An 18,603-nucleotide genomic window follows, 5' to 3' on the forward strand; every position below is an offset into this window, starting at 1 on the left:
TGATTTGAAGAAGTTGACTTGGCATCTTGAGGCATCCTATGGTTGTCATCTTATTGGTTACTTTGACTTTGATGTATCTCTTGTTGCATTGATTCTCTAAGCAAAAGGTTGGTTGGGTCCAATGATTCCTCCCAGAACTTCACCACTCTGTGCCTCACTTTTATTTAGGGAGAACCACCCACCTACTTATGCCTACTTTATGAATGTGCTACCAACCCTTAATTTTAACTACCCTTACTTACCTAACTCTTAGTAATGCCCCAAACTTACAACATTGGACAGGTTGGGCTTTCTATAGAGAGAGTTGTTTTATCACCTTCCAGATAGCATTCACAGGCCTTTCCCCCCTAGTGGGTTTTCCCAGGGTAAAATCTTGTTGTCTCTTCGTGCATTGTGATATCTATTGCTCTATTGGCTTTATCGTTGAATTTCCGAATGTGTAATTTCTTAATGATAGAAAGTGAAAAATAATCATCTACATATTTGGAAGTAATTATCAAGTTTCAGAAATACGTGCTAGTATAATTTGCACTAGAAAAATCAACAAAAATAATTTCTCTTGCTTAGCTATATGTGATGATGATAGTGTAGTTGCCTATATATCTTGATCTATGGAACTTTGAATAAGTGCAAATCATACATATTCAAAAGAAAATACATGATCACTTAATGAATGCTCCTCGCTACTTTGAATTAATATATCTATGTTTCCTTTTAATTCTTCTATTCTCCATCTTTTCTATAATTGTTGATCATCCTCCATTTTTGAAAATCTTTGAGAAGTCTCTATATGGGCTTTCTTAAGGGTGTTTTCTTGCTATTGAGGAGTATCTAAAATAGGGGTCTAAACAACTCATATCATTTCAGATAGTTGGTGTTGATAAACTTGTTTTTTAATTCCCAGACATCCCTATTAGCCAATTTTAATTATGTTTTCATTAAATATCCATAATGAGGTAGTCATTGTAATGTCCCTTCCTAAATATTTTACTAAGGAGGGAGAACCCAATTTTGTAAATTTTGTCATTTTTGGCCTAAAGGCAATTTTGGAGAAAATACTTAGGAAAAGTGGGTCGAAATCGTTTTGGTGGAATGTGGGGGCCACCTTCCCACAAATAATATGCACCACTTGGTAGATAGTTTGAATTTCCTAAGGGAGGTCAAAGGCATATAGGGGACCCACATGAGACCAAGGGCTAGCAAGTATAAATAGGAAGGAAGAAGGATCATTTGGGGCTTTTTGACATTTTGATAATCAATTGTTGCTCTAGTTGTTCAGCTGAGTTATAAGTGCTGCTTAGCACAAGAGCTTCCCAAGGAGTGAAGCTCAACCTTTCTTCGATGGACCTTGAGTTCCACCCTAGGAAGGCTTTTATCTTTGTTTGGAGGCTAGGAGAGAGACATCACATAGGTACCACGCCATTCTGCTTCAACTCGGATGCAAAAGGAGGAGCCACGCAGTCATTGAGGAAGAGTGGTGTTGGAGTTGGGAATTACATTGTTGTTGGGGTGTTTCTTGGCCAAATTTTAGTCAAAGGAGGAGGATTTGTAGGAGAAGAGGAATCCCATCACTCAACATGAATTTCTTTACGTGGGGACTGTGTCATCATCTACAGGCCTGCGCAGTCACTTGTGGGTGCTAAGTGTGGGGAGTCTTGGGTGAAGGATTGAGGAGTTGGGTTGTCCAGATTTTGGTTGGAAGGTAATTTTGGGAAGCTTTCTAGCATTTTGGGAGCAGCAAACATCATTCTCTACTATAGGTCGAATTTTCTAGTGATGGAGAAGGGTCAAGTTATTGGGGGGCGAATTTGGAGAGTCAAAACCAGAGCAGACCCTTTCTGGGTTTTTCTGGGTTTTGACAAGGATATTAGCTTTAAATTTACAGAATTTCTTGGGAAGATCTGAGAGGTCAAATCAGGGTCTCAAGACAACCAACAATGTAAAAATATTGGGTCAGCACAAATTTCTAGAGAACAAACTTCTACAGCAGTTGAGCACTAATATATTGATCACTTGGGGCTTGTAGCTTCCCTTGTGAAAGCCCATGTGCATTCCTTCCATTTTCCAATGTACTCTATTAGTTACATATATAATAAAATTGCCCATTTTGGTGTTCTGGGAGCATTTTCTATTTCATGGGTGTTTACTAAAAAATATTTGTGTTGAATTTATTACATGTCTTTGGTTATCAGTGTAAAATTTCTATTAAGAACATTACATTCATTGATTTATGCTTTTAGTAGAAATGATTTGGTGTGAGTCATAAGAAAAAGATTCTCCCTATGCCAAATTTAAGTTAGTTAACATTTTATCTACCTCTTGTAAGGTTTCTCTTGCATTAATAATGAAAGGCCGAGTTTATTCTTTCAATATGAAAGTTGCCTGCTACTGTTTGGAAACAAAGTGTACTTGATCAGACTCCAATTTTTTGCTAATGTACTCCAAGGCGAAGATTATCATAGTGTGAAAAATAGGTAACTAGTAAGGATGGGATTCAAATCCATAGATTTTCATTTTAGTACGTTTTTCAAACAAGTACCAATCACTAACCCTGGTGCCTAGGCTCAATTAAAGAAGCTTTTTCATTTATGGGTACACCATAAGGGGAGAATTTTCATAAATGACAACATGCACAATGGACAAGAATTTATTTATAAACTAAAAGAAACCTACTTTCTAGGGTTGTTTCCTAACAATAGAAGTATAATGGATAATAGAGGAAAGATTACCATTCTCATCTTGCACGTTTAAGTGGAGACAAGCAAACTTATCAACTTAGAAATACAGAAATGAGTAGAATAAATAGGATTGAAACTTAAAACATCTAGTGACATTAAAATGGGCCAAATGAAGATTTATTGACCCTGCCAAATACTAACTATAGTCAAATGTTATCAAAGTGTTTTATTAGGAGAAAGTGTTAGCATAAAACGTAAAACTACTTCATGAAGTACCTCGTCATTATCATATCCTAACAAAGAACATATCACAACAATTACTTGTCTTGGAATATCATAAAATATGGTAGTATTGTAGGGTGGTGGGTTTTTAGGAGCAAAAGCACTAGGGGTAAGAAAATATTGGATCATTGTAGCTTTGTTCTCAACAAATAATTTCATGTAAGAGGCTAAGATGGTTTCTTCATGTAATAGTTGGGTTTCATGTAGCACAACTAGTTTAAGCATTTCAAGGATTGAATTAGGGTTTATTAGAAAAAGAATGACACCATTTTGGGAAATAATAACTTGCTTACTGGGAACATAATTTTTGGGAGCACCACGTGACAAATTTGGGAAAAGGGAAGGTTTGCGGGACAATGGATCTGGCCAAATGAGACTCCAAGCATGGAAAAAACTGTGCATATTATTGAAATGTGTCGATGGTTGCTTTTATAGGTCATAGAGGTAAAATTTAGAAATTAATGTCTAGTAGATGTCATTCCCTCTATCTACAAAACTGATTTCCTAAATGGTTGGAGTTCGAGAGGTTCCAACAGTCACAAAGTTAAGTTTCTTCATTTTTTTTATAAAGCCAAAAAAAATCAAGTAAGACAAGCATATGAGGTAACAAACAACATATGACATGTACTGAAGCGCTGAGTTGGCAGCCAAAATATCCTTTTTGAATAGTTTTTTTTTCTTTTGCTCCAACAGCTTATTCTCTATAGAAAAGATGCAAATGTTAAGCTATTCCATCGTTTTCCCATTTTAACCTTGAATTTAGCCCTTTGGAGTATGTTTTGACTTCTCATTCATTAAAACCCTAGCCAAAAATCACATTCCCAACCTTTTGAGGGTTATATCATCTTATATCATGTTGACGTCATCCTCCATATTGACTACCATGTCAGCACCACCTCACTACCCAATTGATTGCCACCTCATCCTGTGAGATTGTGTTGTTGGTGTATCAAAATCCTTGTCATTTGTCTCGTCAACCATGTATATCATCCTTATCATTATGTACCATGACATCATATACTTGTCAACATGGTGGTCTCGAGGAGGTCCCCTAATAGTTCTAGAAAAGTCGGGATTGGGGGGGGCATGAACCAAATAATTAGTTGCCATGTACATTGAGTGATATACCACCTGGTATCGATTTCACAACTCCCTACCTCTCCACCTCTATTATATAGTGGGCATGTTGGGGGGGGGGGGGGGGATTAATAACCATTATCAATTTGATGCATCGATCAATAGATTTGCGGGTTATTTAACCCATTGCATATTTTCCCAATAATGCATAGATTTAAACCATATATATATATATATATATGTATGTATATATATATATATATATTTTTTATTTTTATAATGAAAATTGAAGGGTAAACCCCAAGTTTTCAAGGCTATAAAAAACCTATTATTCACACAAAAATCAGAAAATGATCCATGTTATAACAAGAGCTTTGTAATGGTGATTCTTGTAGAATGACGAGCAGTTTCAGAGTGGAGATCGAGAAGTTTAATGGACAAAAATTTGAGATGTCAAAGTTCAAGATGGAGGATCTTCTATTAGATCAAGAACATTAGGTGACTATATACCTGGGTACAAAACCTAAAAAAGTTTGAGGTCAAAGCAATAACAACGCAAGAGGATGAAGACAATTTTTGGCATAACAACAATAAAAAAATTATTATAAATGGAGTTGAATTTTTTTTAATTGCATGTAAATGGGAATATGACTATAAGAATTAGTTAGGCATGTGTACCCTTGGTAAATTATCGTTAATTTTTGGAGCTAGAACTGGTTCATTAGGGGAACATGTCAGATTTCCAAATACCCTAATTCTAAACTTTGAAGGGGTTAGGGTCTTGAGGTGAGTAATGAAGGCACACTTGGTTGTCTTAGCAAGTTTTTGTCAAGGGAAATCCCAAGTCGAGTTTAAATGGAGGAATGTTGGGTTAAACTTGAATCAATGAAAGAGTAAATGTTGTTAGGTCAATAATGGTGGCTTTAGGCACATGATATTGGTGACCTGTGGTATTCAACCCGTGGATTACTTGTAATGAAGAGTTTAAAAGGCTTAGGGATACTCACTAGAAGGTGCTAGGAGGTGAGCGGTGAAGGCTCACTTGGTCAGCTTGGTTGGGTTCGGTCAAGAGACTAAAAGATTCATTGGTTTACTTTTCTAGTTTTGATTATACGTAATAAATTGTATGTCACAATTTATGTGTAATGATTGGAATATTCCTATTTCTCTTTCAAACCAGTGATTATTCAAACAATGGCTATAGTACTCTCAACACAAATAAAAGTAGATTTAATGCCTCTAGTCACTTTTCCTCGACATTTATGAATATGTTGTCAGTGCTTGCCCAATTCTCAACTCTACTTCCACGATTGTTCCTTGTGCAATAATGTTGCATGTCTACTCACTTGCATCATGTTGTAATCAACATAAAAGTGTAGCTTGATCATGGTATAAAATTTTTTGTGTTTATAATTTTTTAGGCATATGGAGAATGTGATATTCCCTTGCATCTTGTTGCAAGAAGCACAAAATTTTAGCTTGATCAAGTTGTAGAGGCTATTGGGTTTCTAGGTTTTTAATTATTTGAAGGATATTCCAACTCTATCGATGATGAAAATCATATAAACGTATTCAATTCTATGCGTCAAAAACCTGGATAAGTTATCTTTGGTGATTTCTTCCTATCTACATGTCATCATTAATTATATATAAGGAATCACAAATGACATCAAATACTTGATTGACAAAAGCATTATAACATCATATTCCAAGTAGTTAGGGTGATTTTTTACTCCCATATCATTATTTGATATATACTAAGGATGGAAAACTCTTGTCAAATGAAGAAATTAATTTCAAAATTTCAAAAATCAACACAACGACATGGCAATTTTCCTACAATGGGTGTGCCATTTTCAGTCATAAAACATTAAATTTCTTATAGTTAAAATCTTGTTGAAAATTTGAGTGTTGTAGCTAGAGATTATTAAACTAAGAGATGATAATCTTACTTAAACCTTCCAAACCATTCACCCTTGGTTGTTAGTTAGGTCATGATTTCATTCAAATATTAGCTTAATTTAGTTGACCATACTAGCCTTTTAAATATTCCAGATGGATGTTCAATGTGCTTATATGCATTCCATCATTAGTGATTATATCCTCATGGCTAACCTAATTCTAATGTCCTTCACAATTTTTTTTAATGTGTAATCCAAGAAAGAGAGAGAAGGCACTTATACAAGCAATTTTTGTTTGGTTCTAAGAATCACCACCTTTCTTTCCTCTTAGATTTGGTTTGTTATGTCCTCGATCTATTGACTTGAACCTATATATTAAAACTAATTTGCTTTTTCCACAAAGTTGACCAAAAAAGAAGCACCTAATCATGTGTTTTTGCCTACTTTCCTTTCATCAAGCCATAAGTTCACCTGCAAAATCAATAATCATGGAATGAACCAATAGTGCATTATCAGGGATATTTTGAGGTAAAAAATTATTCTTCAAATATTAAAATTACTATCAAAATTGACTTCAAAAGAACCAATAGGTTTCAACATGATGATGTCAAACATAAGGGTAAGGAAAATAAAGAAAACTAATATTTTAATTATTTTTTCACCTATATTAATATAGTTTTACTCAAATTTCTATAGGCACTTTTTGTGATATAGATTGAATCATGGTATTTTTTGTCATCCATGTCTATGCTTTTACAGTGGAAGAAGTGGGTGAATCAACTCATAGGACCATTTTTATTGACGGGGCCTAGTTTGGAAAATTGGGCTCTGAAACATTTCGAGAGAATTTTGAGGCATCAAACAATGTTTTTTGGGGTAAAAGTATACTAATTTAGCTTAGAACTCTTTCATTCTATTCTACGCATAGAGACCTTTCTAATGGTGTAAGAATCACCTCAATCAGAGTTTATATACAAAATTTATGCCACTTAGAATTTGACCTTCCTGTTTTCACCACCATAATTCGAGAGGATGTCACGTTAGCCCCATAACTCAAGGAAAAGGGGCTAGCCACGTTTTTATGATGAATACTCTAGAAGGGACCATATTGTAGCTCTAGGTTGTTGGGTGTGGAGCCTGATTATCTTCTATAGTACCGGCATATTGGACCCCAGTTCAAAATGGGGCGGCAACGCCGCCCGTAAAATAATCGCTGCCGTGGGGGATCCAGGGGGGGGCGGCAGCGACTTTTGGGAGCCCCCCCCCTGGCGGGGGGGTTTCGGGGGCAGCGCCCCCGAAGCTAAAAACAGCTGTAAAATTGCCTTGTAAAAGTATAGTAATTTCTAGTCAATTTGGGCTATTCATTAGGCGGATGATCTGACGGTAGAACTTATGTTTAGTTTAGGGTTTTTTGCCCTAGAAGGAAACCCCTCTCTTTATATGAGGGCATTGTATTTGAGGCTGTGAGATAGATGTGTATTCGGTGAGCGAGAAACATAGAGGTGAGACTGTGAGAGAAAACAGAGGATATTACAGCGGTTTTGCTGTAGGTTGTATCTCTTCATTTTGCTGGATAATAGAAAGGAAGGACTGGCTGTTCGGGGTGGACGTAGCCCAAACTGGGTGAACCACGTATATCTGTGTCTTTCTTGTTTTGTGCGTTTTCTGTGTTTATATTTCTGCAATATTTTATGTGTTCCATTTCTCCGTAATATATAATTTTCTAACAACTGGTATCAGAGCCGAAGGTCTATTTGGCTGATAAACTCGCAGGAAAGAAGGGTTCCTGGTTCGAGTGGGAGCAATGGCGGAAGATGGTAAGTTTAGGGTCAAGAAATTTAACGGCCAAAACTTCTCGCTGTGGAAGATGCAGATGGAAGATTATCTGTATCAGAAAGGTCTATACCTACCATTGGGCGGAAAAACAAAGATGCCGACGGGTATGAAAGACGAAGAATGGAACCTTCTCGATAGAAAGGCACTCGGAACAATACGGTTGTGCCTTGCTGCGTCAGTCGCCTTCAACATTTCGAAGGAAACCACGACAGAGGGTTTGATGCAGACGTTGTCGAAACTATATGAAAAACCCTCGGCCTCAAATAAGGTATTTCTTATGAAACGGTTATTTAATATGAATATGTCGGAAGGTGGATCTGTTGCAAACCATTTAAATGATTTTAATATAGTTACAAGTCAGTTAAGTTCTGTAGGGGTAAACTTTGATGATGAAGTTAGAGCTCTGTTATTCTTGTGCTCATTACCAGAAAGTTGGAATGGTTTGGTAATGGCCATTAGTAACTCCGTTTCTGGATCTAGTACTTTAAAGTTTGATGATGTTGTCGGTGCTATCCTTAGCGAGGAAATGTGACGGAAAAGCTCCGGTGAGACATCGGGAAATGCTTTGAGTGCAGAGTCTAGAGGAAGAAAAATGGAAAGAGGAAAGAGCTTAGGATATCGCAGTAAATCAAGGAAAGGCAGATCCAAGTCCAGATCGGGGATAGTGTGCTGGAAATGTGGAAAGAAAGGACACCTAAAGAAATACTGTAGATCTCGGAAGGGAAAAGAAGGAGATGCATAGCAAGAAAAAAATCATGAAGAAAATGTGACAGGTGAGGTGTTACAAGATGCTTTGATTCTTTCTTTCGAAAATATTATTGATTCCTGGGTGGTATATTCAGGGGCTTCATTCCATGCCACACCTGATAAGAAATACTTTCATGACTATGTTCAAGGAGATTTTGGACAAGTTCGTCTAGGTGATGATAAACCCTGTAAAATCGTTGGAATGGGTAAGGTTCTTGTAAAACAACAGAATGGAAACCAATGGCTACTAAAGGAGGTAAGGCATGTTCCAGATCTAAAGAAAAATCTGATTTCAACAGGGCAGTTAGGCAGTGAAGGTTGTGTGACAACTTTCACAGATAAAGCTTGGAAGGTCACGAAAGGAGCCCTGGTAATAGCAAAAGGTGAAAAGGTTGGTACATTGTATTTATGCAATGGTATTTCTAACTCTGTTAATGCTTTAACTTCTAGAGGAGCAGATGCAGCATTATGGCATCATAGGCTCAGACACATGAGTGAAAAAGGGATGAAGATTCTTCACTCAAGGAATTTGTTGCCAGGTTTGAAGAATGTTGATTTGGATTTCTGTGAGAACTGCATTTATGGAAAACAGAAGAGAGTCAGATTTCTCAGAGTTGGGAAAGAAAAGAAGAACGAAAAATTAGAGCTTGTGCATACAGACGTATGGGGACCTGCTCAGGTATCATCTCTCGGTGGCTCTCGTTATTATGTTACTTTTATTGATGATGCAACTAGAAAAACTTGGATTTATTGTATTAAGAATAAATCTGATGTATTTGATACTTTCAAGAAATGGAAAGCTTTGGTTGAGATTGAGACAGGAAAGAAATTGAAGTGTCTTAGATCAGACAATGGAGGTGAATATTGCAGCAAAGAGTTTGATAGGTACTGTTCAGAGCATGGAATTCGTAGAGAGAAGACAGTTCCAAGAACACCACAAGAAAATGGTGTGGTAGAAAGGATGAACAGAACAATCATGGAGCGTGCAAGGTGCATGAGATTGCATGCAGGATTGCCTTTACAGTTTTGGGCAGATGCTGTAGATACTGCTGTTTATTTAATAAACAGAGGACCTTCAAGTTCCTTGGATGGTGGTGTTCCAGAGGAAGCATGGACAGGGAAAAAGGTAAACTACTCTATTTTAAAACCTTTTGGTTGTGAGGCCTTTGTCCATATTGATAAAGAAAATAGAACAAAGCTTGAGGCAAAGTCAAAGAAATGTACCTTTATTGGATATGGTGTTAATGATTTTGGTTATCGCTTATATGATTATGAAAATCACAAAATCATTAGGAGCAGAGATGTAATATTCAATGAAAAGGTCTTGTATAAGAATCAGTTGCAGGAAAAGAGACAAGAAAAAGGAAACAAGGAATACACAGTTCTTGATGAAATTACTGAAAAAGTAAAGGTGCTTGAAAATAATAATAATCAACAACCACAACAACAACAACCATCACAACAACAACAGGCACCCCAAACACCTGAAAGTGGTGTTAGAAGATCTACCAGGACAAGTAGACCTCCTGAACGATACTCTCCTTCATTATATTATTTATTGTTGACTGATTCCGGTGAACCCGAATGTTATGAAGAAGCAATGCAGGTTGAAAGCAGGAAGAAGTGGGAGGTAGCCATGGAAGAAGAGATGGACTCCTTAATGCATAACCAGACTTGGGATTTAGTCAGGTTGCCTGTAGGAAAAACTCCATTGAAGAATAAATGGGTTTACAGGCTGAAGGAAGAAGATGGATGAAAACAGAGGTATAAAGCTAGACTTGTGGTGAAGGGGTTTGCACAGAAGAAAGGTATTGATTTTGATGAAATATTTTCTCCTGTTGTTAAAATGACTTCAATCAGAACTATTTTAAGTCTTGTAGCAGCTGAAGATTTGCATCTTGAGCAGTTAGATGTAAAGACAACCTTTCTCCATGGAGATTTGGAGGAAGAGATATATATGCAGCAGCCACAAGGATATGAGGTGAAAGGGAAGGAGAAACTTGTGTGCAGGTTGAAGAAGAGCTTGTATGGTTTAAAACAGGCTCCAAGGCAGTGGTATCTAAAATTTGACAAGTTTATGTCTGAACAAGGTTATACTAGATGTCACTCTGATCATTGTGTTTATCTGAAAAAGCAAAATGATGGCAGCTATATTATATTGTTATTGTATGTAGATGACATGCTTGTTGCAGGATCTAACATGCAGGAAATAAATGTGCTCAAAAGAAAATTGGCAAATTCATTTGCAATGAAGGATTTGGGTGCTGCAAAACAAATCCTTGGTATGAGAATAACTAGAGACAGGAAAAATAGAAAATTAACATTGTCTCAGAATGAGTACATACAAAAGGTGTTGAAAAGATTTAACATGCAAAATGCAAAACCAGTTAGTACACCTTTTGCTAGCCATTTCAAACTTAGCAAAGAAATGTGCCCAAAGACCCAAGAAGACATGGATTATATGTCTAAAGTTCCATATGCATCAGCAGTTGGAAGTTTAATGTATGTAATGGTCTGCACAAGGCCTGATATTGCACATGCAGTGGGAGTTGTAAGCAGGTACATGAACAATCCAGGAAAGGAACATTGGATGGCAGTGAAATGGATTCTCAGATATTTGAGAGGTACCACAAATCAGGCATTATGCTTTGGTGGTTCAAACACATCCCTACAAGGATATGTTGATGCAGATATGGCAGGTGGCAGAGATAATAGGAGGAGCACTACAGGATATGTATTTACTGTCGGAGGAACAGTTGTCAGTTGGGTTTCAAAAATCCAAAGTGTTGTTGCACTCTCAACAACAGAAGCAGAGTATGTTGCTGCTACAGAGGCTAGTAAAGAAATGATTTGGTTACAAAGGTTTATGGGTGAATTGGGTAAGGAGCATGATATGGGCACGTTATACAGTGATAGTCAAAGTGCCATTCATCTTGGAAAGAACTCAGCATTTCATTCCAGGACAAAACACATACAGCTCAAGTACCATTTCATACAATCAGTGTTGGAAGATGGAGAGTTGAAGCTGGAAAAGATACACACTAGCCAGAACCCTGCAAATATGCTAACAAAAGTTGTAACCAGGGAGAAACTGAGAATATGCTCAGTTTCAGTTGGTCTTCAAGGATGACGATGAAGATGAGAAACAGCCAGGTCCAAAGAGGAGTCATTGTCCAGCAAATGGAGCAACGATGGAGTTGCTACAATCAGTCTCCAAGTGGGAGATTGTTGGGTGTGGAGCCTGATTATCTTCTATAGTACCGGCATATTGGACCCCAGTTCAAAATGGGGCGGCAACGCCGCCCGTAAAATAATCGCTGTCGTGGGGGGTCCAGGGGGGGCGGCAGCGACTTTTGGGAGCCCCCCCCCTGGCGGGGGGGTTTCGGGGGCAGCACCCCTGAAGCTAAAAACAACTGTAAAATTGCCTTGTAAAAGTATAGTAATTTCTAGTCAATCTGGGCCGTTCATTAGGCGGATGATCTGACGGTAGAACTTATGTTTAGTTTAGGGTTTTTTGCCCTAGAAGGCAACCCCTCTCTTTATATGAGGGCATTGTATTTGAGGCTGTGAGATAGATGTGTATTCGGTGAGCGAGAAACATAGAGGTGAGACTGTGAGAGAAAACAGAGGATATTACAGCGGTTTTGCTGTAGGTTGTATCTCTTCATTTTGCTGGATAATAGAAAGGAAGGACTGGCTGTTCGGGGTGGACGTAGCCCAAACTGGGTGAACCACGTATATCTGTGTCTTTCTTGTTTTGTGCGTTTTCTGTGTTTATATTTCTGCAATATTTTATGTGTTCCATTTCTCCGTAATATATAATTTTCTAACATAGGTAAGAGTTGAGGGAGTCAAACCTAACCACTAGTAGGCTATCAGGTTGTGTTATAACATAAACATTAGGAGGAAAAGGGGTTCCATTCTTTTCAAGTGCATTTGTTCCATATATGAAAAGTATCCAAGAGGGATAAGGAGAGAGCACATAGAGATTATTTATGCATTGTAGTAGCTTACACACCACATGCCTTACTTATTTGTACTCACAACTATTTTATATTCAGAGAAAGAGAGTAGAGTGGCCTCACCTTCTAGCTGAGTTTTCTCTCGAAAGGGATTCCCATGATATATCATGTCAAATGTGGTTTGTGAGTTTGGATTTTTCTATTCTCTATTTTCTTCATGATTTTAATTTGTAAGCATGCACAATAAACTATAATATACAAATCCATAAATCTAAAGAGGAATAAACCCTAATAGTGTAGATTTTCAATTTTTTAAGCAAACTTTTATCAGATCTGTTGTGATGAATTGTCCAATGGAATATCCACAACAATTTATGGATCATATTGGTATATGAGTAGGTTTATTTGGGTATATTGTTGATATTTGCAAGGAATCTATATTGGTTAGCCAAAAGTCAGAAAACCCTAGTCATGGCTAACGTATCTGTGAATAACCCTTGTGATCTTGTAGAGGATAGGTTTTCGTGACAAGAGGGACAAGTTGCAGATATAAGCCATGATGTTAATCTACTCATGTCATCCCTAAGTAATAAGCTCAAGATATTCAAAGAAGATGGGGGTTGTAATAGAGAGGACATATTAGAAAAGAGATAAGGAGATCAGAAAGAAATAAAGAACGAGCCAGAGAAAGGATGTGAAAGATATTAACCCAATTTGAGTGTCATGAACCATTCATAGTCCCTATTCAAAATGGAAGAGAAGGTAAATATTAAGTTGTACCAAGGTGGGATCAATGATACGAAGCTAAATCACTAGTCGCAACAATTAGAAGTTTATTTCAGTGTTCATCATATAGAGGAAGAACATAATATTTCATTTGTGCAGGCTAAAGTAAAGGGCCATGCCCTAACCTAGTGAAAAATCCACACAGATACATTGAGGTTGGAGGTATATCCTCCAAGGAATAAGTGGGAGGACTTTAAAAACCTCATAAATTTAAAATTTTACCCTATTAGGTATGTAGAGGGACCAGTGGATCCGGTGGAACTACTTTAGGTAGAAGCAGGGGCAGAGTGTATAGGAGTACACCACCAAGTTCAGAAAGATGGCCATAATGTTGGTTATCTCCCCAAAGAACGCAAATATACTCCTAAATTATCTCAAGGGTATACACAACCAATTTGGAAGCAAGTGATGTTATTTAAGCCCAAATTAATGGACAAGGTTTGTGTACAGGCACAAAACCTAGAAAACATAGGCCAAAATAAAGGGAAATCAAATGGATCGAAGTAGAAGGAGCACCAAGACACTTCTGTGGAGGGGAAGAATAGTTGGAAGGGGGGAAGATAAAAATAGGGCGACCACAACACACCAATCCAAGGATCCTAGCAACCACTGCAACCCCTATAATATTGATGATCATACAGAGGAGAAAATATGGAAGTTGCATATGTAGCTTAACCTGAAGAACAAAGGAAATATAATAACAAGAAGAATCTCATGGTCACTAATTCAAGAAACTAGATTGAAAGCAACTTGGACATGTATGAGAATATCTTTTATACATTAGTGTAGAAGGAGGTGAATTTAAGTAGCCTTTAGCAACAAGAAGAGAACGAAATGGCCAAACTCATCTACATAAAGATACAAGTCAAGAAGAAAAATATTGAAGCTTTGTTTGACTTGGGATCAAAGGCAAATCTTAGTATAATAGAGTTGGTCAACAAATTGGGATTGGAAGTTCATGATCATCCAAGCCAATATCCATTAGGATGGGTAAATAAGGATGCATAGTTAAAGATAACAAAACAATGCAAAATTATATTTGCTATTAGTCTTGATTTTATTGATGAAGTATAACTAGATGTAGTTCCCCTTGAGGTATGTGGAGTTTTGTTTGGAAGTCCCTACATATATATATATATATATATGTAAGATAAAATATTCATGCAGAGGGATAACCAATACTGACTCGTTAAGGATGGAAAAGCGTTGTAACAACCCCGGGTAAAAAGTTCATGTAATAAAGTTAATAAAGGAAAAATAAGACCAAGGTCAAGGGACACTCATTCCAAGTTGAATGTTGGGAAAAACATCCCACTAGGTGTTCATTTGGTTTATTATGGCTAAGGGGAAATTAACAAAGGCATTGGAAAAGGTTTTAAAAAGGAAATAAGGCATTATTGGCATTTTATTTATGAAAATAAAGGAAATTAGGAGAAAAGGGAGGTGAAAGGTCACATGTTGCGTGTGAGGAGGAAATTGAAGGAAAATAATGAAAATTGAAGAGAATAGAGGCTCAATGATAAAAATGATTCATAGGATCAGTTCACAACCTTCTGTCAGATAAGTTTCATAGTTAGTCTCATAGAGGAGAAGAGAACCAAGAGGAGAAGGAGAGCAAGCAAGCAAGCAAATGAAGGACAAGGAAATCAAAGGAAGGAAGGATCAAACAAGTAAAGGTTGGACCAAGTTGCTTCAGCGGGAATACTTGTAGGTAATAGGTTGCATGTATGATTTCGTAGTTGGTTTTGGCATGCATGGAATATGCATGTTATATTTGGTTTATTTGTTGTCAGTGGCATGGATTTTGCCGTGTTTTGACAGTGGTTTTGGCCTTGCCTTGCCATTTTCGAATAGCCATGGCATGATGGGATTCTTTCTCGATTGAGATTTAGATGCCGGAAGGTTTTGAATCTAGGTGAGGTGGTCTCAGAAAAATCCCAAGGGTTGGGGGTGGAGATGACTTTCTCTGGGAATCCCTCAACAGGTGGGCAGAGACAAGAAAATCCCTCAAGGGATGGTGAAGTAATTCTGAGGCATCCATGCTCAGTTTGGTTCTGTGATCTTGGGACCAGTTTAGGTGAGATCATGGTATGGTGAGGGTGGAGTTGGTTTAAACTTTGGATTCCCTTGGTCGTTTATGGATGGTTTTATCCCATGAGATCCCACATTCATGCTTGGAATATGGCATGGGGGTGATTGGCTGAAAGAAAGATTTGGTTCAGCCCAATCTATGGTCGGGTGGTATGTGGAAGTCCTTGACTTGGTTGGCTTTTGCATATGTTTAATAAGAGTTAAGTTCCTCTTTCTTTTGACGATTAAAATTACTTGTTATTATGTGGATTTAATGGTTGTTCTCTCATTATTATTCATCTGGTTATATGTTGGTTATAAGCAGGGTTAATTAACAGATCTAAGTATGCCTCTTAACACTTTTCTATTAATGAATGTCTGGATAATGAATGCAAGACCTAATGGGTGTTACGAAAATTACTGTGAGAAGGCATTGTTCCTTCTTGTTTATCCTTAGATGCGTTTTCATATCATAATGTTCATATTTACATTCATGACCTGTAGGTTGCATGTTCACCATTTGTTTGACGAAATATCAGTCTCAGTTGGGAAAGGTCAAGTCAAGTCTTAGTTCAATTTTTTGCTCATAAGCTTTGTTTTTGTGTCATTTATCATTTTTGGAAGTTTCACTGAATTCTGGGCAGAGGCTTGAGTCATGGCCGTGAAAAAGTGGCTCAGAATGTGGGATCGCTGGCATATAACTGACTGGAAAAGTCTACAATCACATGGAGGCAGGCTTATCAGTGCCACTGGAGGGCTACAGTTGCTTGCATGCCTTGGCAAGGGAGTGAATGAGGCTTTAGGTTAGTGAAAAAGAGGGTCATCTTAGGGGTTGGACACCTGAAAGGGTTGGGTAACTCCTAGAGGTCCTATAGCACCTAAGGAAGGTTAGTAAAGTCTTAAGTTTTGAATTCCATTTCCTTAAGGTCACGTAGGAGGTTGAGTCTGATCATAGTGACCCTCAACTCATGTTTGCCCTGGGCGAATTGGTGAAAGTGGGTAAATATGGTAGGAGGAAAATCATAGGGTGGTATCAGAGCATGGTTTCATTCTCCTTGGGTGATGTCTAGTTTCTGTTCTCTTTGTGTGATATCTGATACCACAAGGTGCTATCAGAGCATGGTTCAAATACTTGGACTAGATGGGATATATGGTTGTTGTTATGCATGCATTGTCATCGTTAAGGTTGTCATGCATGAGTTCATTGCATGTAGTTTATGTCATCATGATGCTATTGGTATGTTATGATGTTGATTTGGCTGAGATGAAGCAAGAGATGCAAATCATCAAAGCGAGGTTGGAACACTGGGCCTCGGGGTAAGAGCAGATCATCATATAGGTTTGTATGTTTTGCATGCAGTATGTGGTCAATGGTTGTTATAAGCATTAGGGTTACTTATACGCTTATCATTTTATTGTTGTTATGGTTACATGTATGATAAATGCTAATTGATCAGTGTAGTCATATGCACATGTGTTGGATAGTCATGAATGATAGTAACCTGTTGTTGACGATTATGTTATATGTTACATGTTATTGCATTTAAGATCTTGATGTTATATGTATCATTCTAATCTGGAGTGGCCCGTGCAGATGGTTATGGTTATGATATTCAGGTATGAGTTAATATATTGTGATATTATGTCATATTAATTGACACTGATTGGGCATATGTTATTGTTATGCATGAATGGAAATTGCTTGTGAGTTTATGATGTGAACATGTTAGCTATTTACTGTTATCGATATCATGACCTTATTTATGTTTGAGTTGAGGTGTTGTGAAGTTATATCATTCTAATCTAGATTGATTGTGCAAAAAATATAGCGTCCCGTGAGATACATTAAGGTATGAGTTTTCTTATGTTGGTTATGAGGAATCAAGTGGCGGAGTAGCCCTGACAGATCTATGAGGTCAGTATCATGTGTATAGGAATTGATATTATATGCTTGTACTATGCCTATGTTTATGCTATGAAAGGTAATACTGAGAGATACATCAGCGGAATGAAAGCAGTGTGATCTATGGCATGCTGAGACAAGCATGGATGGTGGAAAGACACTAGAAGTAAGGTTGCCTGGTAGAGACAATGTGGTTTCTGGATGTGCAATACTACCGTTTTGTATCTATTGTACATGATGTGCCTATGACGTTGTGTGCATGTTGCAAATGTGGTACTCTATACATATAATGTTGCGTGCATGTTGCATATATGGTACTATGTACATATAATGTTGTGTATGTGTTGTATATGCGGTGCTATGTACATATGGTGCTACGTACGTGTTGTAAAGCAGTGCTATGTATATATGGTGTTGTGTACGTGTTGTATATGCAGTGTTGTGTACATACGGTGTCGTGGGCATGTTGGATATGTGATGTTATGTACATATGGTGTTGTGTGCATGTGGTTTTGTGTGCATGTGGTGTTGTGTACATGTTGTACATGTGGCGTTGTGTGCATGTGGTTTTATGTACATGTTGTGCAGGTGGTGTTGTGTACATGTTGTGCAAGAGGTGTTGTGTACATTGGTTGATGTGTAAACGTTGTGTAGGTGGCATTGTGTACATGAGGTATTGTGTACACGTCATACATGTTTTGTTATGTATATTTGGTATGATGTTATGGGTATTGTGCAGTCGTTGTATCACGACATGTGTATTCGTGGTATTGTATGGTGTGTATGTATATGTATTGTGTTGTACACTAGGTGTGGGTTTATGTGTTGTATTGTACATCAGGTGTAGGTGTATGTGTGGCGTTGTACACCTGGTTTAGGTGTATGTGTTGCGCTGTACACCAGGTGTAGGTGTATGTGTTGTGTTGTACACTAGGTGTAGGTGTATGTGTTGTGTTGTACATTGCATATGTGTATGTTATGTACAATGTGATGGGATAGGTAGGTACGAGACTATCTGGGCCCTTGTTGTTGCTATTGAAGGTTAAGACGATTTAGTATCAGGATACCCTTATTGTTATTGAGGGTTGAGGCGGTTCCATCTCTGGATGCCCTTGTTGCTATTGAGGGTTGAGGCTATTTAGTCTCGGGATACCCTTGTTGCTAATATTGAGGGAGGAGGTGGTTTAGTCTCTGGATTCCCTTGTTACTTGAAGAGAAGGCACTGGGTGCGTGCTGGGTTTGGAAACTGATTCAATGTGTGTACAGAAAGGACAAATACCAAAGGCAAAAGCAAAGAACCATTTGAAAAACAAGTCTTAGTATTTTATTTCAGTTTTAATTTTGTATTTGATCTATGATTC

The sequence above is a fragment of the Pinus tabuliformis genome, chromosome 1_2, assembly GCF_031772625.1.
Source record: "Pinus tabuliformis cultivar Carrire ecotype Pingquan chromosome 1_2, CPIR1, whole genome shotgun sequence".
In the NCBI taxonomy this organism is placed as follows: Eukaryota; Viridiplantae; Streptophyta; class Pinopsida; order Pinales; family Pinaceae; genus Pinus; species Pinus tabuliformis.